At 45.8% G+C, this 17,482-nt stretch overlaps 1 protein-coding gene across 10 annotated transcripts in view; it reads right to left on the bottom strand.

The window, feature by feature from the left end:
* Positions 1 to 17,482, bottom strand: part of CAMTA1 (calmodulin binding transcription activator 1) — a 223,662-nt gene that overhangs the window by 92,136 nt on the left and 114,044 nt on the right. The window lies entirely within an intron of this gene.

The following is a 17,482-nucleotide window of genomic DNA, read 5'->3' as shown; positions in this document are numbered from 1 at the left end:
TTCTTGCATCTTTTCTCATCTCCTGATTTATGTAAGATGTTTTCTTCAGAATGGAGTTGCACCTTTTATTTTTTACAGAAGTGGCAGCATGGCATCCCAACCTAAGTGAAAATGGCCTGGGGAGAGGACGTACAGGCTGGCTTCAACACATAAACTGTGCACAAGAGGGGGTGGCCATGAGTGCCCAAAGGCCCATCCCTCCTGCACCTCCTGCTTCTCCTCCTTGCCATGACAGTTGTTTTCACCAGGAAAACAACATTTGAGGTGCTGGCTCTGTGTGTGATGTAAGGAAAGTGGGGAGAAGCATTCATCAGCAAACCCCAAACCAGCCAGAAACATGGTGGGTTTGTCAGATGGGTCTGGTGAGCTGAACTCACACCTCTCTCTCAGCAGACATTTATCTAAGTCAGAGATAACAGGTTGCCATGCAATGGGAAAAGGAGAAGTGGTCTACATCCCACTCATCCCTGCTGTGTTGTCAGGTGTGTGCTGGCACTGCTGGGGGAGAAGGGGGAGCAGGGAAGGTGCTCCATGGTAATAGGCTCCAAAGGGACCAGAAGGTATGGCGCAGAGAGAGAGAGCCACTCTTCATCCTGGTGCACCTTCTGCTTCCTAGCAGGATGATGAAGAGCTTGCATACCTAGAGCTGGCTGAGATGTTGCTGCAATAAGAAGATCCTATGACTGTCCTTATAGTCCTGATTACAGAAAAATATCCTACATAAAAGTGGAAAAGATTTGCCACCAGCAGCCTCCTCTTCACAGTCCCCATCCAAAAGTGCCTCGTGTATTATTACCCTCTTCCTTGCTTAACATTCCTACAAATTCCTCCAGGCCTGCCACTGTTATTCTGCATTATTTTTACACTCCTCTCCTGCAGCACCAGTTTAATGGGAGTGCAGCTTCAATTAACGTGTTCCTCAAAGGGAAAGGGTCAACCCATGCATGTGAGGAATTTCTGATCTGGTTACGCAGGAAGAGAGGGATCTCCTCTGACAACTTCTAACAGCACAGAAAAAAATTAATTCCCCTTTCCCACAGAAGTTTATAATGAGAAAGCCACAATATCAAATTGTTAATAATTTCACAGGCACAAATTAGTGTTGCTGAGTGAAATCTCATTCCTGTAACTTCACTTTTAATGAAAGGCCACAGATGTTGGACTGTATTTGCATTACAGCTTGAGAAATGTTTCATAGTTTAGACCTCATCTGTGTGGTTCTATTAGCTCCATATCTGAGCTAATCTGCATATATTTTCCCTTGTACCCATTCCCAGCGGCCAGGACAGTTTCAGAGCCAAAACCCCAACAAGTCTGATTGACCACATTCTCACACAAGCTCTTGTGTCCTGCTGCTGCTTTAGGCTGTTCAGAGCCCAGCACAGGTCCCACGGCTCTACTACAACAGCCATGGTTCACATGGATCCAGTCAGCTTCCAACTGACATGAACTTTCAGTTAAATTATTTGTTTGGTCTGTCCTTAAATGCAACCAGAGGATTTCATTATTCCAAGTGAAATGAGTTTTCCTTTCCTACTTACATACTGAACTGATAAAAGTTAAAATCATTCTACTGAAAACCATGAACTCATCTTCTCTTTCATTCAGCTTATGCAAACCTGAGGCAACACTGATATTATTGCAGACATCATTTGCATAAGAAGAAATTTTTCTTTTGATTAAAGACAAAAAAGCCTTTCTGTATTTCTTGGTCTGCTTGTGGTAGACACAGCTGTGGCAGCTTCATCACTGTGCAGTTATCCAAAGGTCTGTGCAGTCACCCCAAGATCTGACCATCACACCATGGGAGTTTGCAGAAAGTCTGATGAATGCATGAGTCAGCCCCCTACTCTGCATCCCCAGATGCACAAGAAGCACTAAGAAGACACCCAAATTGCCCATTCTTATTGAACTCAGCATGCAAAGACAATGTCTTCAGATACGACAGGAGCTCTGCTTTAGCAGGTGAGTGACAGAAGAGATCGAGTCTCCATGCCCAGGATGCCACAGGTGCCTGGAGGAGCAAGGAGCAGAGGACAGCTCACCCCTGCTTCTGCTGCTGCTTCCTGCAGCACTGAGGCACGGGTGCATGCCATGCTGGCCAGGGAATCCTCAGCTCCAGGCAGACTCCAGGGCATGTCCACTGGATCAGGCTTGCATTCCAACACCATTTTGGGAAGTGCTCACTCCAACTGTTTTGCTGAGCCTCTTTATAATAATCACATCTCCCTCCTGCTACTCAGATGATTAATGGCTGGACTTGATAGAAAACCTGGTGCTGTGCCTCGTTTTCCCAAACCTCCATGAGAAGAAACCTTATTCTGCTATTTTGAGAGGAGACCTCACCTTGATGCCCATGCCATTAATTGAATAACTATCAGTTCCAATTTATTCCACTTGGCTACAAATTAGATTTCAGTTGGCTACTTCCAAGCCTGCTTCAACACAAACTTATAAAGTTGAGTCCCTTGGCTGATGCCACTTGTCAACCTGCATCTGTTCTTGGGGTATTAAAAGACAACAAAGCCAGAAACCCGCCAGTCTCTGATGAACAGAACCCAAAACGTTTGGCTTTGCTTTTTTGGAGTTTATCATCACTTTAATGGAGCCAACTAGGCTTAGTATTTCAGAGGCTCAGCCTGGCTGCCTGCATCCTGCAGGCCTCCCTTGAGAGCAGAGATACAATAGGAAGTTAAGAAATTATCTCAGGAAACCCAGGAGCACCAATGCTCCCTCAGAGCCGGGCAGCGCTGCAGGAGCATCCTCCAGCTCCTCAACTGCATCTCCAGTGCCAGTTCCAACTGTTGTTCTGTGATTGCAGCCTGATTTAATTCCTATTGGGGTATAAAAATTAATAACAGTAAAATGTCATGATCATCTCACACTAATTATGCATCTAATGAATAATTAGCTGCGGACACATTTGACATTTTTGGTCATTAATCTGAGCAAGTGTTTTAAGCCTTGAACAAAACTCTGAAAATGCAAACTTGGTGCTGAGCAGCTCAGACCTGCAGCATCGTTGCTCCAGACAGAGACCACCCACTGGTTCATGTCCCCTTCCCTGGGAACAGGGGAGCTCCTTGGAGAGCACCCACAAGCTCCTGTCTCCCTCCTGCTAACAAGGGAGCTCCTCAGATTTCGTGGAGCAGCACAGCAGATCTGTGTCTACCACTACAATATCAGTTGGTGGGAAAACCAGGATTTAGGAAGGCAATTTCTGCATGCCACCTCTCTCTTTGCATCAAACCTGGCTATTTATACATGTAGCTGTGAGAAATACTTTTTGCTGAACATGCCATGAATTTTGTATAAACTATCAAGACTTAAAATTTCGGTTGTAAGCTGTCGTTTTTTAATGATAAAATCATTATACAAATGGTGGAAGAAGGCATAACTTTGCATTTTATATATCTAGGCACATGTATACACACATCTTCCTCTGCCTGGCTCAGGCTTTTACTGCTTCTCCTTTCCCTCCATCTCTAACATTTTGCCTGCAAGGTCTTTGGGAGGAAGGAAACAAGAAGGAAACAAATCTCTCCTCAAGGGTAGAGATGAACTCTGTTCAAAGGTGCAACACACATCCACAACTAATGAACAAAATGTGTCTCATATTTAGGATGAGGAGACATATAAAAAGGTCACAAAAGGCCAGAATTAGCACCAGATTGAGCACTAAAACCAAAACAGAAAGCAACAGATGTTTCCCTCCTAATTTACTCCATTAGGATCTTCTCCAGCTAGCATGCACTGCTGCTTGCTAATGAAGCATTTCCATCTCCTTGCTGCACAACTCGTAAATAAACCTCCCTGAGGTTGGCGGCAGGAACTCAACCACCCCTCCTGGGCAGACTTTCTCTCTTTTTATAAACCCTAGTTTTTGTCAAAGAGAAAATAAAAATCTGTTCCCAAATAGTCAAGTAATTTTGACACAACTTCATTGCCTCCTCTTGATGAAGTGCATTTCTTGAACAGGGATGCTCTAACCCCACGGTGAACCCCCGTTTCCTTACGCTCATCAAAGCAACTCTACCCATCATGAACAGCTGTGGATGCACCAGGTGTATTGATTTCTAAACTGCAGGAGCAAGGCACAACAGACTTAAAATAACAAAGTATTTCACCTCCTGTATTACCACTCTTGGTATTTTACACTAAACTGAAGAAACGCCCCAGAGTTGTTCCCTGTGGCGGACCCCTCACTGCTCCATCCCCACCTGGAAACAGCCCCCAACTCCAGCCTAGGGTAAATAAATCAACTGCTGGAAACAGCCCCCAACTCCAGCCTATGGTAAATAAATCAGCTGCAGAACCAACCTCAGCACTGAAACCTGCCTCCTTGTTGCTGCCCCAGCCACCACAGACACGTCTGAGAGCTGCAACTGTCCAGTGAGCCAAAAGCTGGGGAGCTGGGGCTTGGAGAGGTTGTTTTCCATCTTTCTAGCCTGTGAAATATGACCTGAGGCTGAAACAGTACCTCGGGGGCAGAAATCCCCTGAGGCACAAGGCAGAGAGAGGAGTGATGGCCAAGCCTGCTGGTATTTTCTACTATTGAGACACTTAAGACAGACACTTCCTAAGCAAGACACACAGAATCAAAGAATGTTAAGTGCTTGGAAGGGTCCAAGCACTTTAAAAATTAAAAAAAAAAAATCCAGTCCCAACCCCTGCTTGCCATGGGAAGGGTGAGCTATCCCAGGTTGTTCCAATCCCTGTCCAACCTGGCTTTGAACACCTCCAGGGTTGGGGCACCCACTACCTCCCTGGGCAACCACTTCCAGTGTCTCACCACCTCCTCAGTAAAGAATTTCCTCCATTAACCTAAATTTCTCCTCTTTCAATTTGTACCCATACACACATCCCTACCCATTGCGCTACAGCTTAATTATAATGCTCTCGCAAAGAATTTCAATTTATCCTACCATGGGAACAAGCTCTGTAATGAAAAGGCTTTATTAAAATAGAATGTAAAACATGATATTAATTAACGAGGCTGTGCAGGTGTGTTCATGAACGTGGCTGAGCTCTGTTAACATTGAAGGGAGGTGGAGTAGGGTCAGCTGTGGGACAACACCCCCACGACCATAATGCCACACGCCCTGTCATGACATCTTACACAGCCAACACAATGCTGCTGCCCAGGTTTGAATTCATATGGGAAATACCATGGAGCACCTGGGGAGAAGATGATAAAAATGTGCTTCTGGCAGGAATTCAATGAGAGTTTTAAAGCAGAAGCAGCCTGTGCTGTGCTCACCACCACAGCACCTGAGAGATCTGACCAGGCAGAATTTCGAGGTGAGAATTAACACGGACCAACAGCACTTAAGGTCAGAATGTCTTATCACACAGAAAAACATGAGCTTAAAGACAGGCCTGTCTGACACTGACATAAAACTCCTGCAGATGGAAAGTCAACGAGAGCCAAAATGTCACGGAAGGCGCATCTAGCTGCAGTGAGTTTCTCAACCACTTGCAGATTATGTGGGGTTATTTTGTTTTTTGGTTTTTGACATTCAGCTCGAATCTGTGTCCTTCATTATCTGGGTGTTTGCACACCCGAAGCACCCCAGGGCTGGTGGCTGCTGGAGCTGCAGTAGGAGGACACCCTCAAAGCTGTGTGACGGCTGCACACGGTGCTGGGCCACAAACAGCCCCAGTTTGTCTCCTCTGACAGGAGCTCAGGGCACTGTGGGATGATTTTCTTCACTCCCTCCAGCCAGCTTATCTGCGGAAATGCAGCAAATTATACTGCAGCAGGTGCGAGCATTATGCAGGGCTATTAAAAGGAGGCTGTTGGTAACTTACTCACACGTCAACACAAGAAGAAAACCCACCCATGACACACGTTCAGATCCAGTTAGGCTTGCAGATATTATCACAGGTACAGCCTGGGTGTAATTCTGTTCTCAGGGTCTCTTTTGGTAGAACAGAGATATTTATGGCAAATTTTTATTGTGTGGGCCAGATATACTTCAGTAAGTAGCTAATCACTCCAGGTATGCAAAAAGCATCAGCAGATCTACTAGTCAGCCCTGAGAAAGGCTGTGTCTGTCTCACAGCTCTGCTTCAACCTGACCCTGTCCCCATTATACCCAGCACCCCTCTGGCAACTCTCTCACACCTCTGCCAAAGGGAGCATTTCCTGATTTCCAAGCAATTAACTTTGAAATAAAAACTTAGCACAATCTTACACTGAGTTTTAATACAATTATATAGAGCTCTATGTATAAATGCATGTGGGAAGTGTGGTTTGTTCTGCTTGCAGGAACTACATGCTAGCACCCCCTCTGCATGACAGAGCTGCAGCTGTTATACATACACACAGCCAATTTTTATGGCTCAGCTCTAAACCTCTGAAAAATAAGGTTTTTAATAGAAATTCTGACACCGTCTAAAATATGGCAGCACTACTGGGTGCTGCTGGAATATGGCCCTAATTTATAAACCAGGGAGAAATCCTGTTCCATTTTGAAACTAAGAGACAGTAATCTAGAAAAAGGGTAAACCACAGGGAAAAATGGTAGTGTTGTCCATGAGCTATAGTGTCTAGTCCATCCAACAATTCAAAAATAAAATAGGATGCCACAATATTTAGGCCACACATTGAATCTTGGACTGTCACAAAATAAAAACATGGTGTATCCTAGATGGGGGTATATTTCATAGAGCCATATGCCATTTTCCATGCTTCTGGGTAGTATTTTTCCAGTGAAAATCTGATATGAGAGCACTAGAAGTAAAGAAAAAAAATTTACGAGAGAAGTAGAACCCAAACCCTCCAGTTTTGCTTGATACAATAAATGTTTTTGCAAGAGGACTTCAGTGTACTCCCGTCTAAATTGAAAGAAGTGGTGAAGCAGCAGATTGCTCACTCACAGGAGACACAAGTTTATCACTGAACCTTAGGAAAAAGCTCTCGATTGCCTTGAGGCTCCAGCTTTGCATTAAAATGCATTGAGGAGGCGGTGATTCAGGGGGCAGTGGACCAGAAATCTGTTTGAGATATTTCTGGTGCCCCTGAAACACTGAGCAAAGGATTCAGCCTTGGGATTTCTGTTTGAAGAGTGACTCTGTGCCTGTTGGGGCAGCACAGAGCTGGGACACCACTCCAAACACCAGGTGGGAGGAGGCAGTGGGACAAGCACCTGGCTCAGGAAGTGCTCACTTGCAATTTTGGGAAAGAAACAGGAGCCTTTTGGAACAAGGGTTGGATATTAGGAGGCCAGTGAGGATTTCACTCATCACTATCAATTGCTCCAAAGCCTGGAAAGAATTCTGCCTCTTCTCCCCTACACACCAACACTAACCCATCCCAGGATCACAGCCTGATGCAGCCCAAAGGGACTGTAGCAATGCTTTGGGGGCTCACACATCTACCCTGCAATTTTCATTGTGGCCATCCTGGATTCCTTTCCTACTTCCTCTAAACCATCTCCTTTTGCATGCTGAGCATCAAAGGAGAATAAATCCAGAATTATTGCACTTTTCCTGCTAAAACTATTTCCCAGCAGACTTGTTATGAACCAAGCACACCACGTTCTTGTCAGCCACATCACTGTCCACCAGCCTGGCAACATTTTACCTACCTCAGGCTCAGCCCTCCTGCTCAAATGAGCCCTGGGCCCTCTGCATTCCTCATGAACAAAAAGCAGGATTTGCTTATGGAAAAAGCAGCAGCCCTAAGCAGCACTCCTCACAGCTGTGCTTCCCCCCAAACCCTCCCCACAGGCGCTGCAGGAATGCCCAGAATGAGGGCAGGAGAGGGGCTGAACTCTTCATGAGCTGTTAGCAGGCTAACGAGGGCATCTGCAGGAGGAATAGGCACTAAAACTGAAACTAGATACAAAATAAATATCCCAGAGCTGGATTTCTTAAAAAAGATTCTGCTGAGCTATAGCTCCACATCAAATTTTTATTGAATACATTTTCTTCTGAGAATTTGTGCACTAAAACCAGTCAGAATCATATGAGAGGAGTATAAATTTCACGTACAGTTTTCACTGCAAACATCCTTCAGGAGAAAAAGCAAAAGCACTTTTTAATCAAGCCCACTCCACATCCTCTCCCTTCTCCCATGGCACCCAAGTGGGAGGGTGGGAATTGGAGCCCACACAGCCCCAGTCCCTGCAGCACTGGGGCAGTGGGGAGCTCAGGCAAAGGATGCTCTGCCTGAAGGTTATGGGGAGGGGGACACATTATCTCCCCTTTGCCATGCCTGAAGGCAATGCCTAGGTCAGCTTCACATAAAGCTGTGAAGAAGGTGACATTTTAAAGCAATTGATATTCTTAGCTGACAATGTGAATACACACTATTTCAGTAAATTGTTGTTGAAACCCAAACGCGAGACCGCCTCTTCTCCCAAATTCAGAGCTGCCCCTCAAAACTTACCTGGTCACATTACTTTCTGACTCTGCAATGGATTTCCTGTCTGATTCTACAAAACCCAAAAATGAGGGGCTAGTTCCTTGGAAGGACGATGTTTCTCACTGTACAAGTGATTTCAGGTCACTTTGAGCTTGAAAAGACTCTAGGATCTGAAATGCTATTACAAACAGAAAAGCTATTTTAGTCAACTTCTTTTAGCAGCATCCCAGCACCCAATACTTTTAACTTCTTCTCCCCCAACAACTGCAAGGAGAACTCAGAAAAAAACTTATTCTCTCAAAGGTGTCCAGATTTGTGACTATAATGTAAACTTTAAACAAGTCTAAAATCGAGCACCTTTCAGCACTTGAGCAGGTCTTGGTGGCCGCGTTGCCCAGATGCTCACATGGCAATTCTTCCTTGGAGATTGAACTACCTGGACCCCTGAGAAGAAAATTACACTGAAGAAAAGGTCAATAAATGGCAGAGAGGAGATGATATCCCATAATAGTTATAATTACTGTTTATCAGAGTGCTGCACTGCACAGGTAGCAGGTTACAGGATGTATTTACTGTATTTTTCCATTAAAAGAGGACAAGGCTACAGGACTCAGAGTCAATCCCATGACACGTGTGTCTGCTGTGTCACAGGACACACCACGCAGTCACATCTCCTCCGTGGCACCAGTGACCTTGAGACTGACCTTGATTCATTTTTCTTCCTCCATATTTTTGTGATGGATTTATTGTTCAATAAACCCAAAAGAACAACAGCATTTGATGCTGGAGCTCTTTGTACCAGTGCCAAGAGCTGCGGGAGGAGCTGGGGCTGGACCTGCACCTTGCTCAGACTCTTCATTGATGTTGTGGCTCCATTCTCCACTGCAGGCCAAGGAGGGGACGAATCTTCCATGAGGATTCTTTTTCCTATTAAGTTGTACACTAGCTGTGTAAAGCAAATTCCCAGCAGCACAGCTCAAGGAAATACAAAAGCATGAGATAAAATTTGACTGGTATGCTTCAGAAAGTTGTTATGTATCTGTAGGGGGACACTGTAAAACCAGAGACGGTGCATCTGTGCTGGTCAGAGGGGTTTGAAAGACTGAGATGCTTGGCTGAACCAACCTGACAAGGTCCTTGCACCCCAGAACACTCAGACACTAGTGCTGTGTCTTGAAAACAACAAAATCCCTACAGAAAGTGACTCAAGTGTAAGTTATAGAGAGGAATAAACACCAGTGGTCTGCATTCAAAAATAAAGCCTGCAATTACAGAGCTGTTGACGCCAGCTTTTGAAGAGTGCCACAAAGATAATCGAAGAATGGTGAAAATCTCCAGCATTCACCAGGAAGAGCAACCTCCTCTCTCCCTTCTCCATCAGAAAGTGCCCGTGGGGGCTCAGCTGGATGGTTGAGAGCTCAGCAGAAGGGCAGCAGCGTGTGTCCTGTCGCTCTGGCCAGGGCAGCACCCGGTACTGTGGGGACCACTGGGAGCAGCCATTCCCTTCTGCCATACCACAAGGAGAACAGTATGAAGACACATTGAATCCAACAGATTTATTTTGTCCTGGTTATATTATTGGGAAATCTACTTTTCTGGGAAGAAGAGATTTTACAGTGACTTAAACTGATAAAAACTTCAACCTCTATTTCACTCTGTCATGCCTTCTTTGCTGCCCATGGCCAAGAAGCAGCGTGAGCCAGCAGACACTCGTACCATCCACGCCCCACGGCAGCACAAGGAACAGAGGCAAAGCTGATGTTTAATGGAAAAAAATGTACGGTGATAAAAACTGTGCACTTTTCCCTTGACACAGAAAATGATCCCCTGAGGAACACTGCCTGTTCAGAAGCAATAGCCATTAAGGTTGGTCCTTCTCCTCAGGCTTTTGCCCCTCCATTAACACTAATGAAGACCATTGCATGATCTCAAGGACTAAGGCTACACACCATTTCCACAGCCTCAGAGGTGAGCACAGCATTTTATAGTGCAGACCATGAACTTGGGGCTCTTTTTAAGAACCTTTACTGCCTTTCACTAAGGGTAGCTCACCACGGATGCATTCATGGGTCTAACAGCCACTTTGCCATTCACTGGTCTGACCCACAACATCACCATGGGTGTGGAGAACGGGATGCAGTGATGCATCCCAGGTGGGATGCAGGATGCAGGATGCAGGTGGCAGCTGTGGGAGGTGACAGGGGTGGAGAGTCTTCACTTCACACCACTGAGGCAGTGCGAGACACAAGAGGCATCACAGCTTCATTAACCCAGGGCAGCACAGACATCAGTGACAGCTGAGGCAGCCAGCTGACAGAAAGGGAGTAGAGACTCCTTCAGAAATGAAAGATTATTCTGAGAATAAAAGCAACCGGAGTAATCAGCAAGACAGTTACAGAGGCAGAGGATAGAAGAAGAGCACTCAAACCTGCAGGCACCTGGGAAGTGATTTATCCAAAACACTTACAAAAGTGTTCCTTAACAAATAAAATACAAGGGTTACTCACTGCAGGCCAAAACACTGCATATTAAAGGAAAAAATATCCTGCATTAGAAAGAGAGACTTCAGCCTTGGCAGCATCTGCTACAAGTCCTCTGCTGCCCACGCCAGAACAAACTCCAGATCTCTAAACTCAAATTGTAATTTGCTTCACTACAGAATTCCCAACTCAAGCCCCAATTATACCTCTCCAGTGAGGGTGAAACTCCAGCCAACAGTGTAATACATTCACCGACACCTGCAGACCTAATAATTGACCAGGGAGGATGTGGATGAGCTCAGCAGAATTGCTGCATTGCTCCTGCAAGGCTCGGTGTCCTACACCAGGAAACAGCTTCACTACTGCAAGGTGCATAATTTAATAAACCATTAACTCAAACCTGAGGTGAAGTAAATTCAGCATATTATATATTTCAAAATAGCATTAGAATTCAATTTAAGTGTCACCAAAAGCCTAATCCTCAGTATACAGAGCATATTAATAAGTGTCTTGGAGCCTGTGGTTTGATTTCATTTCCAGCTGAGTTGTGCTGCTGATTCCTGCTGCGAGGATGTCTCGGTGACAGCAGAGCAGGATCACAGGGATGACAGTCCCACTCTGTGGGGTCTTCCCAGGAGAACAGAGGGGTGGGCGCTGAAGCAAAAGCAATCCTGCTTCCAGTGGTGTCACTTCTCGGTGTCCCTGATGAGATGCTGATGTTCCCCACTGACAGCAGCCTTCTCACAAGGCCCCTGACCCACCCCTGCTGTGGAGTCCCTTTGCAGCCACAGGGGCAAAACTCGTTTTAGGTAAGGCAGGAGCTCCTGTTCACGCTGAGCTGCTGGATGAGGCACAAGAAGAACCTCTGTGGCTGCCCCTCAACCACACCATGGTGCATGATAGGGCTGCAGGCCACAGGGAGGGACAGAGCTAATGCTTTCCCTCCCCTGGGTCAAGCATCCAGGGCAAATGGGGCATTATTTCCACCAAGAGCTGAAAGCACCAAACATGGGAGCTGGACATGTTTTGGCCTTTCCTCTGTCGCCCCTGCCAGAACTTGTCTCAATCAGCAACCCAGGCACATCCCCCAGCAGTTTAGGAAATGCATCCCTTCTATAAATGACAACAGATTATTTAAGCAACAACTAAAGCACTCTGACTGCTTTTTAGTGTGCTTGCATTAACGTCAGTCTCCTCATATATCCAGGGAACGAATCCGGGATTTTCTTTAAAATGGTGGAGAGCGGTACAAAAATAGAAGCCTGCTTGTCTAAAATAAAGTTATGTGTTTGAAAGGGTTGGAAATTGTTTTTTAATCACAGGCGTCTTTCTTCTGGAATATAGTCTGTCGTCTATACATTCTGCTCTTCCACCCAATTTCTCAGGAAAATGCAGCAAGTGTGTTAATAAATAATTTATAAAAACATTACAAAAGATAAAGCACTCCTGCTAAAACATTTCCAGCCTTTGACACACCAGTTCATTTGTAATCCTCTTTGCCTCCCCTTCACTGGAACATCAGCAGAGGGTTCGTGCTGCTGCTCTCGCAGCCCCACTTCACCCACCCTGCAGAGTCTTTGGGATCCAGGCAGATCCAGGCACAGCCCAGCCCAAGCCACAGCTCAGTGTTATCTACTGTAGATTTCTGTCATGGAAAATGTTTCTCATGGAAGCAACATCCTGATTTATTTTCGCCATCTTGTGTGAGAGGATGGCTGCAAATGCTCATGGCTGTCCCAACAAACAGTGCCCCAGGGTTTGTCCTTCCTCCAGCAGCACACAAGCTGTGCTCTCTGTGACACCCCACAGGGTGGTTGGGAGCATGATGCACAGAACCCTTTGCTTCCCTTACATGGTTTCTCTGAAATTCTCTTTCAAGAGTCAGTATGTTAGGCATGTGACCAAAAAAAAAAAAAAAATCAAAATAATGAAACTGGAAATTATTACAAAAGAGTTCATAGAACCCTTGGAATTTCAGTTGGACTGAGCAATAATTTTTGCACAGCTCCACCAATTCCATGAGTATTTCAGATCTTTAATGAACCCTGAAAAACATGATGGGAAATCTTGAGACATAGTTGTTCCAGTGACTGCACAGCAGCAGGGACACAGCAACAAGCACAGTGCCTTCAGGAGAACTGGTGAGAAGATGAAAGGAGGGAAAGAAGAAAGCATCCTTCAGAGAGATCAAGTCAAAGGCATGTTAAGGAAGCACGAAAAGGTTATCCACAACTTCCCCATCCTCTGAAAATGCTTGTGCCAAGTGATTAACGCAAGAGGACTGACTGCTGCAGCTCAGAGCTAAATCAACACAGAGGACCATCCTGCTCTCCTGGAACTGCTGTTTGGGCTCCCCACACACAGTCTCCTCTCCAGCAGAGCTCCACATGCAGGCAGGGCACTGGGAACAGGAGCCACAAGTCTGCTCTGTGAACACCCACCTGTATCCTGACCATGCTTGGGACGTGCAGCCACACTGGAGGTGGCTTGGTACCACAGACCATGCTCTGCTGTACTTCTATACCACTTAATTTCATCACACAGGCTAAAACACACTTTGGGAGCAGGTGCCAGCATAGCAGCAATAATAAATTATAGCAGCAATTATAAACCAGTTTATAATCCCGTTAACAAAAATGCACAGGCATTGTGCCTTGCTCACACCCTGCTCCCCAACACACAGGACCCAGCTAAGTGCCCATGTGCAGCACAGCATTCTCTGTGCTTTATTGCCCAGCCACTTTTATTTCACCCAAATGAAAAATAAAAACCCATTACTAAGCAAAAGTCTTGAGAAATTTTATGAGATTGTAATGCTTCCAATTTATGTTGAAAAAGCCCCAAATCCTCAAGCTGTCTGTCGCTGATCCAGCCAGGGACGCAGGAGATGATGCTGACACAGCACAGCACAAGTGATCAGAGAGGGAAATGCTCCTCTGACGGGGTGTATCAACAATAAATGGGAATGGCTTCCTATTGTTTAGGGCATAATGGAAAACCAAGGCAAAAAAAATATAGAACAAACACTAAATTTATGCAGGACAGTGACAGATGTCATGTAGAACATTTTAAATGAGTTTTAGGTCTTGATATTTTCTGCCCACTGCTTTCAGACAAGATGTATTTTAGGAAAGGAACACACTCAGGGGGCATCAAGCATCAATGCAGACATTCATGGTAACAAACTGCTGAATATTCAAGTGTATCAGAGAGAAGAATTCAGGAAACAACAGACTATAGAGAGAATATTGCAAAAGCCTCTGACATTCAATCAGTGCTTACACATTCTCTGCAAGGCACAGCTGGTGCACACAGAACTGCAGGAACAGTAATTAAAGACCACTACCCAAATACTGCCCACCACCAGTGCCCCCTCAGCATCTCCCACTTGCTCCTTCTGTGACAGACATCCTGCCTGGATATTACACCTGGCATGACTGCAGATGTCCCTGACCTTCTCCTGCCATTTCCTACCCTACAGAAAAGTATTCCATGACTTCCATGGCTGCTGGGAGCATCCTGTGAGTGTGGGAGCAATAAAGATGAAATGCAGTTTTCCCCTAGGCTCCCAGAGAACTGGATTATCACATTTCAGCAATTATTGCAAACACTGGATTTACAACAGGGCTCTGTGGAGCTCTGGTGTGTCCCTGTGCCTGCCTAGCTCAGCCTGCATCCTACTCTGCTTCCTTGGCTCACCTGCCAGAACAGTGCCACTGACACTCTTCTGCACCAGTTCTGAATTATTCAGCGAGCAGCTAACACATGTGCAATGTGAAACAGCTCTCTGCCACCTCTCTCCAAGGCTTGTTAGTCTTAATTTGCTCGACTGGCCAAGAGGTCTAAATTTACAAGTTTTTAGCATGATCCTATAGCACAGTTTATGTACTTCTTAATTAAGAAAAAGGGCAACACTCTTAAAATATGTATTTCCTCCCATCCCCATAGCACCTGAACACTAAAGGAGACATCAGTATCTGCCACAGGTGGAACACAATGAGCACCTAATGAGCTCAGCAGCTCCAGCTGTGCAGCACAGGGGTGGGACTGAGCAAGGAGCCCATCACAGTCCAAGGGTGAAGGAAAGCCTGCCTCTGTAACCCTGGCAAGCAGCAGCCCTCCCAGAAGCCTGGCAGCCAGGTTAATTTTCAGTTCCTGGGGTGCCAATTTCCAACACACAGAAGGGAACGCTGCATCTCCCCACTCAGCTGTGCCAATGTTTGAAAATCATCCATGTCTGAGAATCCACATTTCCCCCCCATTAGTCAGTACAAGCACAAACAGGGGGTTTTCTTCTTCTTTTTCCAATGACACAAAATCTGGTACTATGCTGAAAGTCTAACATGGGCAGGCTGAGTCCTGCCAGTGACAAACCAATGCACTCAGAGCCACAGCTGTGCCACAGCCTCTGCAGGAGGCTGGGACCTGCCATCACCCCCATCTCAGAAAAGGTTTCTGAGCTGCATGCTCAGTGAACTGTGGACAGCCAGGGCTCTGCATCTTCTCAAAAGTGAACAGATAATGTAAAACAATAAAAAACTGAAGTTCTACTGAGGTGTCTTTCCCAGCAACCTGTGAAGAAGCCATCTGTGTCCTCATCTCCGTCTTCTTATCTGCCTGTGCCACTCAGCACGATCTCTTATTTCTAGATATCAGATAATCTAAAGAAAAATATTGGAACCAAATGTAGGAAACCACCACCTTGGGCATGCTTTCTTCATTCAGGCCCAAGAGTGAGTGGCCAAGAGAGCATCCATGCAAGAGGCTGCCAGTGCCCAGGTCTGGACCATGTCCAGCAGGAACATGTCAATGCTGGCTTGGCAATTACAGCATCTATTATAAATATTAAAGGTCTTTGGGGTAAGGCAGCACTTAAAAACCGTTATCAAGAAAGCTTGAAATGTCTCAAAAATGTGAAACCCCTTCAGAAGAGAGAGGAGGTGGAGGCCCCATGCAGCAGACCCCAGCCACAGCCACCAGCACCATGGTCTCTGCCAACAGCCTAAGAACTTCCAGCAGAGACCCAGAAAACTGAATCATGCAGCTCCAGATGATTTGCTCTCATTTCTCATCCCTCTGACCAGTCTGCAGGGAGCAGGCACATCATGTCAGTCATAAATGACAACACACAGTTGTTTAAGAAATTGGATATCACCATATAATTAATGGCTATGGCACTGTGTTAATGCATGAGAAAGGCTGTGAGTCCCTGTGGCTGGTTTGAGTCCTGGCCTTTACACTGAAAATGTGAGGCAGAAAAGATCAAGAACATTTGTGGGGGGATTTTTAATCGATATCTAACCTGACAGTAGGATTTGAAGGAAGATCATCCCATAAAACACAGACGGCATTGCAGATTAATTGTATTTACTCCCCATTGAACAGACACTGCACAGAGAGAGCACAGAGAGAGTCCCAGGAAGGAGCTGAATGTCCCCCCAAAAAAAGGGAAAGTCACCCATGTACCTTGGTGAACTATAAAGCCAAACATACTGCTGGAGATTGATGTTACACATTGCCCTGGCTATCCCTATTTTTGAATATCCAACTCATTTACCAGGGCTGTTGAAGTGAAAGCTTCTGAAGGAGATGCACAAAACACCTTCTGTCTCTCTGGTGTCACTGCTCCCGAATTCACCACGGAGCTGAACACAAGCACTGTGCAGACGATAGGGAAGTGTCATCTATTCTTGGCCAGCTCCTCTCTGCATAACCTTGAGCGCATGACTGAAGGGTGCCCGTTTATGCCTGGAGATGCTGCCATGAATCACAGACCCCTCTTCCTCCCACAGCGAAGGCACAGCATGTCCTTGGTGAGGAATACCAGTCTACCACAGCCACAGCGAGATGTCCTGCAGCACTTTTTATAAATAGGCTTCTAAGAAATGTACTTCCCATCCTCTTGAAAAAAAAAGTGATTACCAGAGCAAAGAAAATGACTAAACATTGATGCACACCCTGTGAACGTGAAGAGCCAGACCCTGGGGAACAGCTCAGAGATCCTACAGTGCTGCAGTGCAACTCATCAGGGAGATGCTGGCTAAGTGCCACAGCAGCCAGGGCCAGCAGCACTTCCAGGGAGCACGCCACAACGAGAAAAAGTAATACAAAGCTCAAAAACGAAGAGAAGAGAGGTGACCTATGGGGCCAGGAGCTCTCGAGGAGGACAAGCACAGCCTGGGCAGCCGTAAGAGAACAGGATCGATGCAGTCACGCTGTGTTTTCAGAGGAGCCACAATTCTCCTCTGCAAGGTGCAGTGCTGCTCCCACCACTGCAGCCAAGCATCTCCTTTTGCCTTACACACAGCATTTATGCCACAGATGCAAATGGAGCTGAGAAAACACAGATACCACAGAGGAGGGTGACATATGGTGTGCATTTCCTTTGATTATGTCCATGGTGTGGGCACATCCTCTGTGGGTTGTGGGGGTCTGTCCTGCCCCAATGACAACAGCAGTGCCTTCTTTTTTAATATGGAAGTGCAATTGCAAAACCAGGGAGAAACAGGAATTATTTTCCATTTGCTTCTAGAAACAGATGTCACTTTCCTCACACTTGTTTGTTTTCAGGACCATGGGAGCTTAATCTTTAAAACAATATTTTTACAGTATGTGTCAAGTGCCATTTCAT

This window comes from Taeniopygia guttata, chromosome 21, assembly GCF_048771995.1.
Source record: "Taeniopygia guttata chromosome 21, bTaeGut7.mat, whole genome shotgun sequence".
NCBI classification, from domain to species: domain Eukaryota; kingdom Metazoa; phylum Chordata; class Aves; order Passeriformes; family Estrildidae; genus Taeniopygia; species Taeniopygia guttata.
This window is presented reverse-complemented; position numbering and strand designations above follow the sequence as displayed.